The sequence below is a fragment of the Tamandua tetradactyla genome, chromosome 3 (assembly GCF_023851605.1).
Source record: "Tamandua tetradactyla isolate mTamTet1 chromosome 3, mTamTet1.pri, whole genome shotgun sequence".
NCBI lineage: Eukaryota > Metazoa > Chordata > Mammalia > Pilosa > Myrmecophagidae > Tamandua > Tamandua tetradactyla.
In genome coordinates, this window is record NC_135329.1 from 76,154,120 (window position 1) to 76,168,640 (window position 14,521).

The window sequence follows — 14,521 nt, forward strand, 5'->3', positions numbered from 1 at the left end:
AAGAGATGGGCAGGTTTTAGGATAATGAGTACAATGACTCCAGATGATGCATTTAGAAGTGATCTAATCATTGAGAAAGTGCAGATCAATTACATGCTTAGTCACAAGAATGCATGTAAAAAAATGATGGTGGGCTTGATTTATAGTATTATAATGAGTCTAGGTCACTTATTGGTTAAAGTCTAAGCTATTGTACATGCCAGTCAGGCCTATTTTGGTTAGATCTGGCTTCAGTTATCAAGATTACTTTTTTTTTTAACATGGGCAGGGTGCAGGAATCGAACCCGGGTCCTCTAGCATGGCAGGCAAGCATTCTTGCCTGCTGAGCCACTGTGGCCCACCCTCAAGATTACTTTTGAATCAAGTTAGTTCTAAGCTGACCCAAGGCCCTTCATTATTAAGGATTAGGGGCTGTCTTTAATGATCACTTGACTCCAAAGTTGAAAAATGGTACAAGTGAGGGTCAGTCACAAGGATTATACAATCACAAAGGAATAAAGTAAAGGCTATGCAATCATTATCAAAGATCAAGGCAGCTGGATTATAGCTCAGAGATTTCAGGTATTTCCCTCTGTCTACTTGAATGTACTAGAAAGTAAAAAAGAATATCTCTATAATGATTCAGTAATCATAATCATCCCTTAAACCCTAACTTCTTCGTTACGATCCCTTGCCACTCCACTGACACAGTTCAGTTTGCAGTACCCACGTACACCATACTGTTTCTATCTTCCCTCTGTCCACACAATACTGGACAACATTGTGATCTACCCTCCTCAGGGAAGGCTTTCCTAACTCTTTCTATAGCTACTGCAGCTCCAGCTGTGTACAACATTATCACTATAGCACTATATATTTTCTCTGTTTGTCTGTTCATCTCTGCCTCATAACAAAGGCAGAGGTCAGTCCTTACAAACAAGAACATTTATTGTTCATCTCAATGTTTTTAATGCCCATGAGTGCCGGGAACTGAAGAACAAAAAATATCTAATGAGCAAATTTTAAGAAAGAAATTTATTTCATTTATAATAAGTTATTGATATTTATGGCAGTAATATTTATAACTTCAGTTGGAAATTTTTCCATGGATATATGAGAAAATGCTTCATTCTCAGTTGCCAGAAGACATTGCTCAGGCTACAGAGACTCATTGCTGTTTGGAGAAGACATTGTTAAGTGACCACTTTTCTATCTTGTCGTATATACCAACCCCAGGGCTGTGTGTAAGTGAGCAGTATGTCTCCATCCTCTTTATTTAATATTTATTCAAACACTTAATGGACATCTATTATGTGCTAAGTGGTAGTGGTAGAAAGTAAGATGCTAAGATATAAATACCATATATTGGGAACATATGTGCTAAGCATTGAGACTACTATATGCATACCATTGATCTTACTCCTGACCATGCCCATAGGTAGGGAACACTTTATCCTTACAAACAGAGATTGAATAATTTGTTGAAGGTTACAGGGCTACTAAGTCGCAGAGCCAGACATGGCATTATCACTCTGACAGTATCATACTCTAATAAATGCCTATTGTTCTTATTGGCCACATTCTAAATTTCATGCTGTTTTTTGGATAGTTTAATCCTATCTTCTATACTTTTCTTTCATAGATGTCTTTGTCATCATGTGCAAACTTTTGGTGTGCCTAGATAGAAATTGAATCTCACTTTAGATTGTTGGCCTTAATTCCTAAGTACCTTGTACAAATGATCTATATTACCATGCACTATGTATAAATAGTACCTTTTAAAGAGCACTTAGATAATTAGATACCAGTACTTGCTTGAATTCAATTTTCATGTCATAAATTCATTCCACAAATACTGAATAAGCAGTTATGTACAAGAGATAGCTAGGCCCTGGAGCTATATGGAGAAAGAAATAAGGTTCTCTCCTTGGAGAGATTACATCAAATGGACAAAGACAGATAAATAGGAAATTACTTCACAGATTGATGCATGTCTTGGGAGCAGTTGGCACAGAGTACTATGGCTACACAATGGAAGGTCATATGACAGTTTGGGGATGGGGAGGAGATGTCATGAATGGATTCTCAGAAAAATATTGAAGAAGCTGATAGCTGAAATCCCTGAAGACCCAGGAAACATTATGCAAAAGGAGGAGAATTTTATTCTGTGCATAAGGAGTTGAATGGACAAAAATCTGGAGGCCAAAGTTTTCAGTCTTAGTACAAATGGGAAAAGGCAAGGCTAGAGGATAGGTTGGAGGCCTTTTAGTTTACAGTGAGCTTAGAGAATTCTGATGGTTTGAAGCTATATATACCCCCGGAAGTTTCTTCTTAAAATTCATCCATTCTGTGGATGTGGACCCATTTTAAGTAGGATCTTTTGGTGAGTAGGATCTTAAGTTAAGATGTGACCCACCTCATTCACAGTGAGTCTTAATCCCCTTATTGGTGTACTTTTTAAGAGAATGAAAGCACAGAAAGAAAAAAGACACAGAAGCTAAGAAAGCAACCAAGGGAGCAGCCAGAAGTTAAAAGCAATGAAACCCATAAGAGAAGAGAGAGACCAGCAGTTGCCCCCAGGAATCTTGCCACATGACAGAGTAGTCCAGGATCTCCAGTATCCTATCTTCAGGGAGAAAGAATTACTTGTTGATGCCTGGATTTCATGGTCTCAGGACCATAAGTTTGTAAGTTAATAAATTATCTTTGTAAAAGCAGATGCAGTTCTGGTATATTGCATTTTGTTAGGTTTTGCAGACTAAAACAAACATTTTCTGAAAAAAATGGGAAATTGGTGAAAGGGTTTAAGCAGCAGAGTGGCAGATTTACATTTTAAAAAGGTTCTTTTGATTGCTGTTTGGAAAATCAAATGGACAAAATAAATGCTGGAAGCAAGGAGAGCCATTAAGTGTTTATAGCCCTAACCCAGTAGCACAGTATCATGACCAAGAGTAGCTTGGTATGAAGACAAGTAGATAGACTGCAAAGGTGTCTAAGAGGTGGAATTGACAGTATTTGGTGGTGGATTATAGATGGAGCAAGAATTTGATGGAGGAGATGAATGCTTTTTATAGAGGAAGATGATGAGTTCTGCTTTTGACAGGTTGTCTGTGAGGCTGGAGAACATTTTAGAATAGATGTGGAATCTGTTGAACACAAAGAGATTTATTGACACCTTAAAGAAGATAAATATCAGAAATGAGGTGTCTACAGTGTGTTAAAATTTTTTAAAAGCTTAAATTATTCTCAGGAGTTAACTCTTTTTGAGCTTAGTGTAAGTTTGAAGGTCAAAAGTTCCTTATAGTGATTAAAAATATTAAATGCACCCCTTTATGATGCTTAGTAAGTACTTAAGCTTAGTTTCAATTGGAATGATTCCATTCATTATAATCATATAATTAAAAGCAGATATCTCCATGACTTCAACACATCATTCATTCCACAGATACCACTAAACAGGTATTTTCCTTAATGTGTCAGAGTTACCAATTTTAATTTTCATTGGAGGGCACTCTAGAATATCCTAAATGAATCCTAGAATATCTTAAATTCAAAAATATGTTTTGAGAATTTCCATTAATTTATTGAGGAAAGAACAATACGAATGATCACAATATCTCAGAAGCTAATGTTTTTTGCTTCCTCCACAAAGCCTTGATTCCAGTGGGCTCTGTCTTCCTCATTCCATTAGACTTCACAGAAGAAGTGAAGAAATAGCTTATCACCAGTTAATGGAAAATGCCATTGAATCATCATTACCTAGCATGTCATATGTAATTTACCATAGTTAACTCTTAATATGTTAGGCTTTTTGTTCTATTAACTGACTGCCAATAAATGCTCCTTTAACATGTTTAAGTCAATTATTATTTTACCATTTTGATTATCTGAATGCTATCTTAGGTATGTGAAGTGCCTTAATATATCTAAGATGCTCATGTGGCAGAATCAGCACATGCAGCCAGGCACCCAGAGACATGTCTATTGTGGAAAGAATTGAACCAGGTTTCTATGGCCATAGTATTCCCTCCAAGAATACACCAACATGTACAGTATCAAATAATGAAAATGTGGACAAACTCAAATTAGCTCAGTCATACATAAACTTGGTCTCATGAAAATGATTTTATTCAAATTCCAGAATAAAGACTATGCCACTAATAAATTCAATTGAAAAATATGCTTTACAGGTTTCAAATAAAAAGTCATCCACTCAACAGTAAAAATAACACTTGGGGGGCTTCTATGTTCAATGGAAAGGATCATTTAGATTAGAGCAATGGTAGGTGAAAAGCACAGCACTTAGCAAATTCCATTGAATTTGAAATCTTTCTGGGTATTCACTGAAATATTTTACAGTCCTTTTCAGTGCTATATCAACCTGATACTCAAAAATGCAGCTGAGAAACAAAGTAACATAATCACAGAGAGTATTATAAGGTCTATTAACAAAGCTGCTCAGTCACATCAGCTGAATGGAAACAGCTGGAGATGCTGAAGCCCTTAATAAATTAACCCTCCTGTTGTTATTACAAGAACTCTCTGTCATCAGGCCTGTTGTGTCTGTCATTTGCACCTGGTATGAGGGTATTATGGAGCAATCACATATCATTTACATGCAGTCAAGAGCAATAGCATTGTGGCATCATTATTTCTAAATGCTGACTCTTTTGAATTTAAAGAAAGAAAATGCTTGGGCACATAGTTAAATAGATACACACTGAATTGAAATGTATTAACTGGAAGATGTATAACTTAAACTTTTTTTTTGAGTTCCTGTGCTCTTTGACTGGTGATGCTTAATTAATCCTATTCATTGTCATATCTAACCATGATTTAGGATGTCACTCAAATTTATGCCTCTGCTCAAAATGCATACTGTCAATCAACTTAAAAATGTTGTCTGTTTATTACTTTTATCCCTGATGATCTTAGTTTCCTTGGAAAAAAGAGATTCTTTGGCTCTTTATGCAGAACTTCTCCAACAAGGCAATCATCTAGTCAAAGAGTTTCAAAGCCCTTTGGACAACATGGTTCCTTTCAGTCCAACCACAGACAAATACAAGTAATGGACACTGATTGAACATATACTCTTATGCCTGGTTATCCAGATTTCTAGAGCAAGAAGAAGATAATGAAGGAGGATACTTGAAAGAAAGGAAGAATGTGAGGACTAGAGAGGCAGGGAAATTGTTTACACACCAACAGGGCCTTCTATGCTCTTGGTTCACTTGGATGCATTGTCATTCTTGGCTGAACTCCCAAAGTCATATGTTGTTTTCCAATTATCTCCCCAACTCATCTCGTGCCTTGTAGTCTTAGAGCTGCACCCACAAAGTCCCCTTTACTTTGCTTTACACTCCTCCAATCTATAAACAAAAACACTGTACATCATTGGGGTCTCTGGCCTCAATCTGTATGAGTTTCTGCTGTTGGTAACAGTGTCTGAGGACCTACTTTGTAAACTTACTTCTATAAAGTTCTGATGTCACATTCCTTAGACATAAATTCCTCTTTCATTTGAAATATTTTGGGCTGTAATTCTGCTGAGAGGAACATCTTGAATATATGTGTTGTAGATAAAGCCACTTTAGCTAATTACAATAGTCAAGATGCTTATGCCAAAGAAAGCCAAATAAATGGTTTTCAGCCACCATTCTTTAAATTCTCTTTTCTTCAGAGTTGTTTAGCATTGGCAAGTGTCTGTGGTTTATTGAAAATGTGTAATTGGTTCCCAGAAGACCCTGAACTTTGTCCCTGCTAATTTTGGATTTGACTTACCCAATACTCAGACATACCCACTGTTAAACCAAGTACAGGGGGAAAAATACCATCACTGAAATAACAGTGCCACAGAAAGAGAACTTTACCCCCTGCTGTCCCACAGCTCATATGCACACACTAGCACACTGCAAAGAAAATTAAAGCATATTCTTAGAATAGGGATCTCTCTTATTTAGCAGATAGCTTGCTGCTTCATAAGGGGAGGGAGCTTTCTGATAATGACAGAACAAGAATGGTTCTGTAGCCTGGGGATGCCCTTCTGTGCTTAGCATGAAGCATGACTCCCCAGTTCAGCTAAAGATTTTGTAACCACCCAGTTCCCTGAAATAAATTGCCTTTCACTTATACTTCTGTGTGGGATTCTGTTGTCTGCAATTGAAACCTGGCATATAAAAGGGCTAAGAGAGGGTGGGCCACGGTGGCTTAGCAAGCAGAGTTCTCATCTACCATGCTGGAGACCTGCGTTTGATTCCTGGTGTCTGCCCATGCAAAAACAACAACAACAACAACAAAAAAAAAACAAGAGGAAAGTAGGCTTAATAGTTGTTAATAGTTATTGGCTACTCATGTTCCATATACTGTGCTAATTTAGGTTCAATGCTTAGAGACATACTCTAAAGTAATTATTATAATTTTGCTGAAAAGGATATTTGTGCCCAGAGAGGTTAAGAAAGTTACCTTGACATAAGCAATAAAGCCATGATTTGAAGCCAGACCTTTTTTCAAGTCACATGCTCATGGTCCTTATACTGGAAAGCTTCACTAGGAAAAAGAAAAATTGTCTCACTTTCAGAAACTTGGGAGGCTGTGATCAGGGCAATTTTGTCAAGAACAAGAAACAACTTCTTGTGTTCTTGTATACTGCTTCATATTAATTAGTATTGGTCAATATTTGTGTTTGTTAAAGATTATATCTCTTCATCCACACTCAGGGAATAACTTGGGACTTTGGATTGCCTTTTAAGATTTTATGCATTGATGGTTTACAGCTTAAGCACTAGATTAAAGCAGTGTTCCTGTGCCCTGCTGGTACTTCTATGTTCATGCAGAACCATATATGGTCTTCTGGTCTGCCCAGGAAACAAGGCTGGCCTTGTACTTACGATGACCAACCATCTCAATTTGCCCAGAGCTGCCCTGGTATTAAAGCTGAAAGCTGCTCTTCTCTTGGCCTTCTGGACCCCGTCATCAGTGCTGTGCCATTTCAGTGGGTGCAGGATCTGTCCTGGACACGGGCATTATACCAGGACTGACCAGAAGGTTTTCCAATTCCTTAATGCAAAATGCAAGCTGGCATTCCTTTCAAGAGGAACCTATGGCAGATAAGCTGAACTGTCCTCTACAGAAGAAAGCATAAAAAGGACAGTTGGGAGAAATGTAAAAGAAGAGAACTTGCCTTGCAGTTAAATTCCAGAGGGCTATCCCTAGTGTGTCTCTTGCTGATATTATGGCCAAGAGGAATCAGAAACCTGAAGTTAGAAAGGCTCAATGAGAACAAGCTCTCAGGGCTGCCGAAGCAGCAAAAAAGGTGAAGCAAGCATCTAAACAGACAGCAGTGGCTGCTACTGAGGCTTCCACACAGGCAGTACCTAAACAAAAGATTGTGAATCCCATGAAGTTTCCTGCTCCCAGAGTTGGTAGAAAACACTAAGTTGGCAGATCAGATTTTTAAATAAAGATCCGACTCAGATTTGTGCTGACTTTTTTTATACTCTTAAAACCAAGCATTTTTGGCCTGCAGGGTAATAGTTGAATTATGTAAGAGCTAAGCATTACTCAAGAATTGTTTCAAACCTTTTAGATAAGTTATGTTCTTGTTAAATAGCTTTAACCATTTTAAACTTGAAATACACATTTCCATGAAGTGGGAATACTTGATAAATACAAATTAATAGATGAGAAATAGGATTAAGTTACTGTTACTTTGATAATTAAAAACAAAAACAAACAAACCCGGAAAGTCCTCCTCCCAGAAAAGCCCTCGGTCCCAGGCAAATAGGGGTGGATGGTCACTCTACTTGTCCCTCCCTTCTCAGCCTGCTCTGTTTCCTCCTCTTTCCTGCACTAACAGATTTTATGTACTGGAAATGCACCAGAGCTAAAATTTTCTACAGCTACCAGTCTTTTCAGAGAGGAAACACCTGGCACCTTTGTCTCCTAATGAGTCCTACTTTCCTGGGGGCAGTGATCTTCTGCCGTTCCTTTTTTTCTGTTCCTAGAGGACCAATCAGTCCAGCCCAGTCTTGGCTGCTAGGCTCTTCCTTCAGGCATGAATAAAACAAAATAGGCCCCAAAGCAGAAATAACTGAAGCAGACACAGGGCTTCCTTTTGGTAGCTTGGCAACTGTTAGCTGCTGTTTTTGAAGCTCCTTGTTAATGTGAAAGTTATTTTGTGTAATGTTACTTATTAACCAGGCTGGATACTTCCAGGCCCCTGGACATCTTGCTTTCTTAAAGTTTATTTTCCCTTTCAGAAAACTATTATCAAAAAGAAATTTGCTAATATCACACAAATAGGAAATATCTGAGCCCAACTTTCCAAATTGTTTAACGTATCCCTGTATCTTCAGCAATTGCTCTAGGTAATTTCTTATTGCTTTGATTATTAAATGATAGAGAACAAAAATATTATTCTTTTTCCTTTAATTCAAGATAATAGCTCACACTCCATCTCATTCAGGCAAGTATATGCAACACAATGACAACCAACATTATTAAGGGCATTTTGTAAATGTCTATTCCCTAGGTCTCCATTTTCCAGGTTACTAGAACAAATACCACATGATGAGTTGTCTTAGCAAGAATCTATTCGCTCACGATTTCAAAGATCATGTCCTTTTAATCCCTTCCTGTGAATGTAAACCTATTGTGGGTGGGACCTTTTGATTAGGTTATTTCAGTTGAGGTATGGGTGAGTGTTAATCCTCTATATGTAGTCCTTTATAAGAGGATAAATGACAGAAAACACAGAAAAAAAGCCCCAGAGAAGTTCAGAGAGAGAGGGTGTTCTAGTTTGCTATCTGCTGAAATGTAATATACCAGGAATGGAATGGCTTTTAAAAAGGGGAATTTAATGAGTTGCTAGTTTACAGTTCTAAGGCCAAGAAAATGTCCCAATTAAAACAAGTCTATAGAAATGTCCAATCAAAGGCATCCAGGGAAAGATACCTTGGTTAAAGAAGGCCAGTGAAGTTCAGGGTTTCTCTCTTAAATGAGAAGGCACATGGTGAACACAGTCAGGGTTTGTCTCTCACCTGGAAGGGCACATGGCAAACATGGTGTCATCTGCTAGCTTACTCTCCTGGCTTCTGGTTTCATGAAGCTCCCTGGGAGGTGTTTTCCTTCTTCATCTCTAAAGTTTGCTGGCTCATGGACTCTCCACTTTGTTACACTACAGCATTTTCTGCTCTCTCTCTGAATCTCCCATTATCCAAAATGTTTCCTGTTTTATAGGACTCCAGTAAACCAATCAAGACCTACCCAAATGGGTGGAGACATGTCATCACCTAATCCAGTTTAACAACTACTCTTGACTAAATCACATCATCCAGAGAGATGATCTGATTACAGTTTCAAACATACAATATTGAATAGGGATTATTCTACCTTTATGAAATGGGATTTTGATTAAAATATGGCTTTTCTAGGGGGCAGACATCCTTTCAAACCAGCACAGAGGGACACAGAAGCTGAGAGAAACAGAAGCTAGAAGACAGACACATGCAGAAGCTCAGATAAGAAGCCACTGAAGTCAGAAGGTGGAAGGAAGCAATAAAACCTGAGAGAGAAGGATCAGCAGAGGTTGCTGTGTACCTTGTTACCTGAGAAAGGAGGCCGAGCTCTCTGATAGCTGATCTTCCAGAAGGTATTGGCCTATTGATAACTTAATTTAGATATTTTGGCCCTAGAACTATATAATTGTAAGCTAATAAATCCCCATTGTGAAAAGCCATCATGTTTCTGGTTTAGTGCATTTTGTCAGTTTTAGCAAACCAAACAATATTTTCCATTGTAAAAAATCTAATCCTGTCATTGGTGAGTTGGGAAATGATGAAGAGGAAAAGAGAAATCAAAGTCTACCAAACCACAGGAAAAACTGCTAAGTGTTTATAATGTGTCAAGCATGGTATTAAAAACTCTATACCTTTCTCATGGAGTCTTCATAACATATCTTCACAAAATGCATTTTAACAGCCCAATATGTTCAGAAGGGTTTGAAATGTTCTTCTCTTATAAGGGCAAGTGGTTTCTGTCACAGGGCTCCAGGCCCAAACATCAATAGGAAGGTACAAAGAATGTTCAAGTAGGAGATACATTTACTCACTAGATTAAATAGCATTCAGGAACATGTTACTTTCTCTAGTATTTCCCTTTAGTTTCTCCTTTTATCAAGTGTTATGTAAACACTTAAGCCCAAGTGAACCTTCCTAATTTATATACTGCCTTTGTGCAAATTAGATAAAGGCTCCTCTCTGGGCAGGCTGGGCATGGACAGGGAGCAGGAGTTGCATTTCAGTTCACTATGTCAGGAGGCCTCATGCAGAACACAAGCTATAACACCATTTCTTATGTCTGTGGCTGAGGAAAATTAAATGAAAAGTGAAAATAATCTAACAAAGTCAGAGCAGCAGCCTCCAGGGTCATTGTGCTAGTGGCATAAATGTCTGTTCCTGTCCTCAAAGAGAAGCTGAAACACAGGATCAGCCTGTGAGGTCCAGTAACCCCTCTTCAGGTAGAGATGAATTTTCATTTGATAGATTTAGAAATTCCAAATTTACTTTTTTTCTGATTTTAATATTTTTATTGTAAAAATTTAACATACAAACATTCTTGACATACAGACACTCCATACATGGTGCACAATCAGGAGTTCACAATATCATCACATGGTTGTTTATTCATCACCATGATCATTTTTTCGAACATTTGCATCACTCCAGCAAAAGAAAGAAAAAAGAAAAACTCATCATACCATAACCCTTATCCCTGCCTCTCATTGACCACTAGTATTTCCATCTACTCAACTTATTCTAATCTTTGTTCCTCTTATTATTTGTTTATTTTTTATCCATATATATATTTTTAAAATTTATTTTTTATTTTGTATTTTTTTGCATGGGCAGACACCAGAAATTGAACCCAGGTCTCTGGTATGGCAGGCAAGAACTCTGTCTGCCGAGCCACCATGGCCCACCTTATCCATATTTTTTACTCATCTGTCCATACCATAGATAAAAGGAACATCAGACACAAGGCTTCACAATCACACAGTCACATTGTAAAAGCTGTATCATTATACAACTATCTTCAAGAAACAAAGTTACTGGAACACAGCTCTACAGTTTTAGGTACCCTTTAACCACTCCAATATACATAAACTAAAAAAGAATATCTATATCATGCATAAGAATAACCTCCAGGATAACCTCTCAACTGTGTTCGAAATCTCTCAGCCAATGAAACTTTATTTTGTCTCATTTCTCTCTTCCTCCTTTTGGTTGAGAAGGTTTCCTCAATCCCTTGATGCTGGGTCTCAGCTCATCCCAGGATTTCTGTCCCATGTTGCCTGGGAGATTTACACCCCTGGGATTCATGTCCCACGTAGGGGGCAAGGGAGGACAGTGAGTTCACTTGACATGTCAGCATAGAGAGAGTGAGAGGCCACGTCTGAACAACAAACGAGATTCTCTGGGAGTGTCTCTTAGGCAGCCATTTCTTTTATACTCATTTGTTAAATCCTATCTTTTCTGTTATACTCCTCCTTCTCTTTAAATGACATGTGTATGTGCAATGAATTTCAAAATATATTACAACAACTAGTTGTAGAATAGATTTTAGAGTTATGTATGGGTTACAATCCCACAATTTTAGATTTTTATTTCTACTACTCTAACGTACTGGAGACTAAATGAAATATCAGTTTAGTGATTTAGCACACATATTCATTTGTTAAACCTGATCTTCTCTGTATAATTCTACCATCACCTTTGATCTTTCTCCCACTCTTTAGGGCTATTTGGGCTATGCTCGTTCTAACTTTTTCATGTTGGAAGGGGCTGCCAATAACATGGGAAAGGGGGATGGAACTAGTTGATGTTCTGGAGAGGCTGGCTTCTCTAGGTTTCAGGACTTATCTATTTCAGGAACCCATCTGGATGTTGTACGTTTCTGGAAAGTTATCCTAGTGCATGGAAACATTGTAGTATCTTATGTAAAGCCCTAAGTATTCTTTAGGATTGGCAGGAATAGTTTTTATTGGGGTTTGGCAAGTTATGATAGGTGGTGATATCTAACTAAAGCATGTATAAGAGTGACCTCGAATCTATTTGAACCCTCTCAGCCACTGATACAATATTTGTTACACGCATTTTCCTTCTTTTTGTCATGATGGCATTGTTGATCCCACAGTGCCAGGGCCAGGCTCATCCTTGGGAGTCATTTCCCATGCTGCCAGGGAGATTTTCACCCCCTGGAGGTCATGTCCCACTTAGGGGTGGAGGGCAATGGTTTCATTTGCAGAGTTGGGCTTAGAGAGAGAGAGAAACCACATCTAAGTAACAAAAGAGATCCTCCAGAGGTGACTCTTAGGCGTATCTATAGATAGGCTAAGCTTCTCTGCCACATACATAAGCTTCACAAGAGCAAGCCTGAAGATCAAGGGTTTGGTCAATTGTTTTGGACATCCCTATTGTTGGACACAGTAGCAGAGGTTTCCCCATTGGTAAAGTTTAATGGTTCCTTATTTTTTCTCTTATTCCCTCAGAGAAATTTGCTAATACTTTATTTTTTAACTTTTTAAATCGTATAATATAGCATATACAAAACAAAGAAAGAAAAAAGTAATAGTTACAAAAGCATTTTTCAACAAGTTGTTACAGGACAGATTCCAGAGTTTATCATGAGCTACCATACCATCATCTCAGATTTTTCCTTCTAGTTGTTCCAGAATATAGGAGGCTAGAAGGAAGAAATATTTTTTTTTATCATCACAATCAGCTTTTTTTCCTTTTTTTTGTGAAAAATAGCATATATACAAAAAAAAAGCAGTAAATTTCAAAGGACAGAGCAACAATTAGTTGTAGAACAGATTTCAGAGTTTGGTATGGGTTACAATTCCACAATTTTAGGTTTTTACTTCTAGCTGCTGTCAGATATGAGAGACTAAAAGAAATATCAATTTTGTGATTCAGCAAACATATGTTTGTCAAACCCTACCTTCTCTGTTTAACTCCACCATCATCTTTGATCTTTCTATCCCACTCTTTAGGGGTATTTGGGCAATGGCCATGCTAACTTTTTTTTATGTTGGAAGAGGCTGTCAATAATATAGGGTAGGGAGATGGAACTAGCTGATGTTCTGAAGAGGCTGGGCCCTCTAGGTTTCAGGACTTATCTGGTCCAGTGACCCATCTGGAGGTTGTAGGTTTCTAGAAAGTTACCCTAGTGCATGGAACCTTTGTAGAATCTTTTATATTGCCCTAGACGTTCTTTAGGATTGGCTGGAATGGTTTTGATTGGGGTTTGGCAAGTTAAGATAAGTAGCAATGTCTAACTGAAGCTTGCATAAGAGTAACCTCCAGAGTACCCTCTCGACTGTCTCAGCCACTGATACTTTATTAGTTATACTCCTTTCCCCCATTTGGTCAGGATGGAACTGTTGAGCCCATGGTGCCAGGGCCAGACTCATCCCTGGGAGTCATCTCCCATGCTGCCAGGGAGACTGTTACCTCTGGAAGTCATGTCCCATATAGGGGGGAGGGCAGTAATTTCACTTACAGATTTGGGCTTAGAGAGAGTGAGGCTACATCTGAGCACCAAAAGAAGCCCTCCAGAAGTAATTCTTAGGGATATGTATAGGTAGGCTAAGCTTCTCTGCTACCTACATAAGCTTTAAGCTTGAAGATCAAGGCCTTGGCCTATTGATTTGGGTGTCTCTAATGTTTGACACAGTATCAAGGGATTTCCTGATTTCCTGATATAATAGTTCCATATATTTTCTCCCATCCCTCAAGGGACTTTGCCAGTACTTTTTGATTATCTGTTTAACATATTCTAGGCTGTATCCAGGCATTATATTAAGTTATACAGGATTAAAGGCCCTCATTCTTATTCTGGGCTCCCTGTGTTTCAGTTGCTCAAATAAGCTATCCAGACAGGTTGAGTTAGATTATGTGCTACAGAAAATTTAGGTTCAGGCCAAAATGAACCTTTCTTCCTTTGGTCTCAAAGAGTAGGTGTGGTTCTAAAATATAGACAGTATCTTCCTTACCCCTGTATTCTGAATTGCCTTAATCCTGACCTTCATTTTTTTCTCTAAATACCAGATTTTACTTATGTAAAACAGTCTCTCAAAATCCAGAAATAATAATTACCACTCTGGATTAAACGTGTCTCCTATAACAGCTTACAATCTAGGCCCCTGTTTTCTTATAAGCATTTTTGAAAAGAGACTATACAATAATTGCTTTTTCATTTCTGGCTTATTTTGCCTCCCCAAATGTCCCACAGGTTCATTCACATCATTGCATGGCTAGCGATTTAGCTCCTTTTCATAGCAGCACAATATTCGATCATATGTATACCCTATCATTCACCATTCTACTTCTCAGTCAGTGCATCCTTCAGCCACCTGCATTTATTAGGTATCATGTATAATGCCCAAAGTCCACAGTCCATCAATGCTTTCAATTTTAGATGATTTCCTTGTTCCCAAGAAAAAGATAACCAATAAACATACCCTTGCCAAACAGGAAATCTA

The 14,521-nt window shown here is 38.1% G+C and overlaps 1 pseudogene; it reads left to right on the forward strand.

Annotated features, from left to right (window-relative positions):
- The first annotated feature begins 6,867 nt into the window (after window positions 1-6,867).
- LOC143675652 (large ribosomal subunit protein eL24 pseudogene) lies at window positions 6,868-7,414 on the forward strand (annotated as a pseudogene).
- The last annotated feature ends 7,107 nt before the right edge of the window (window positions 7,415-14,521 follow it).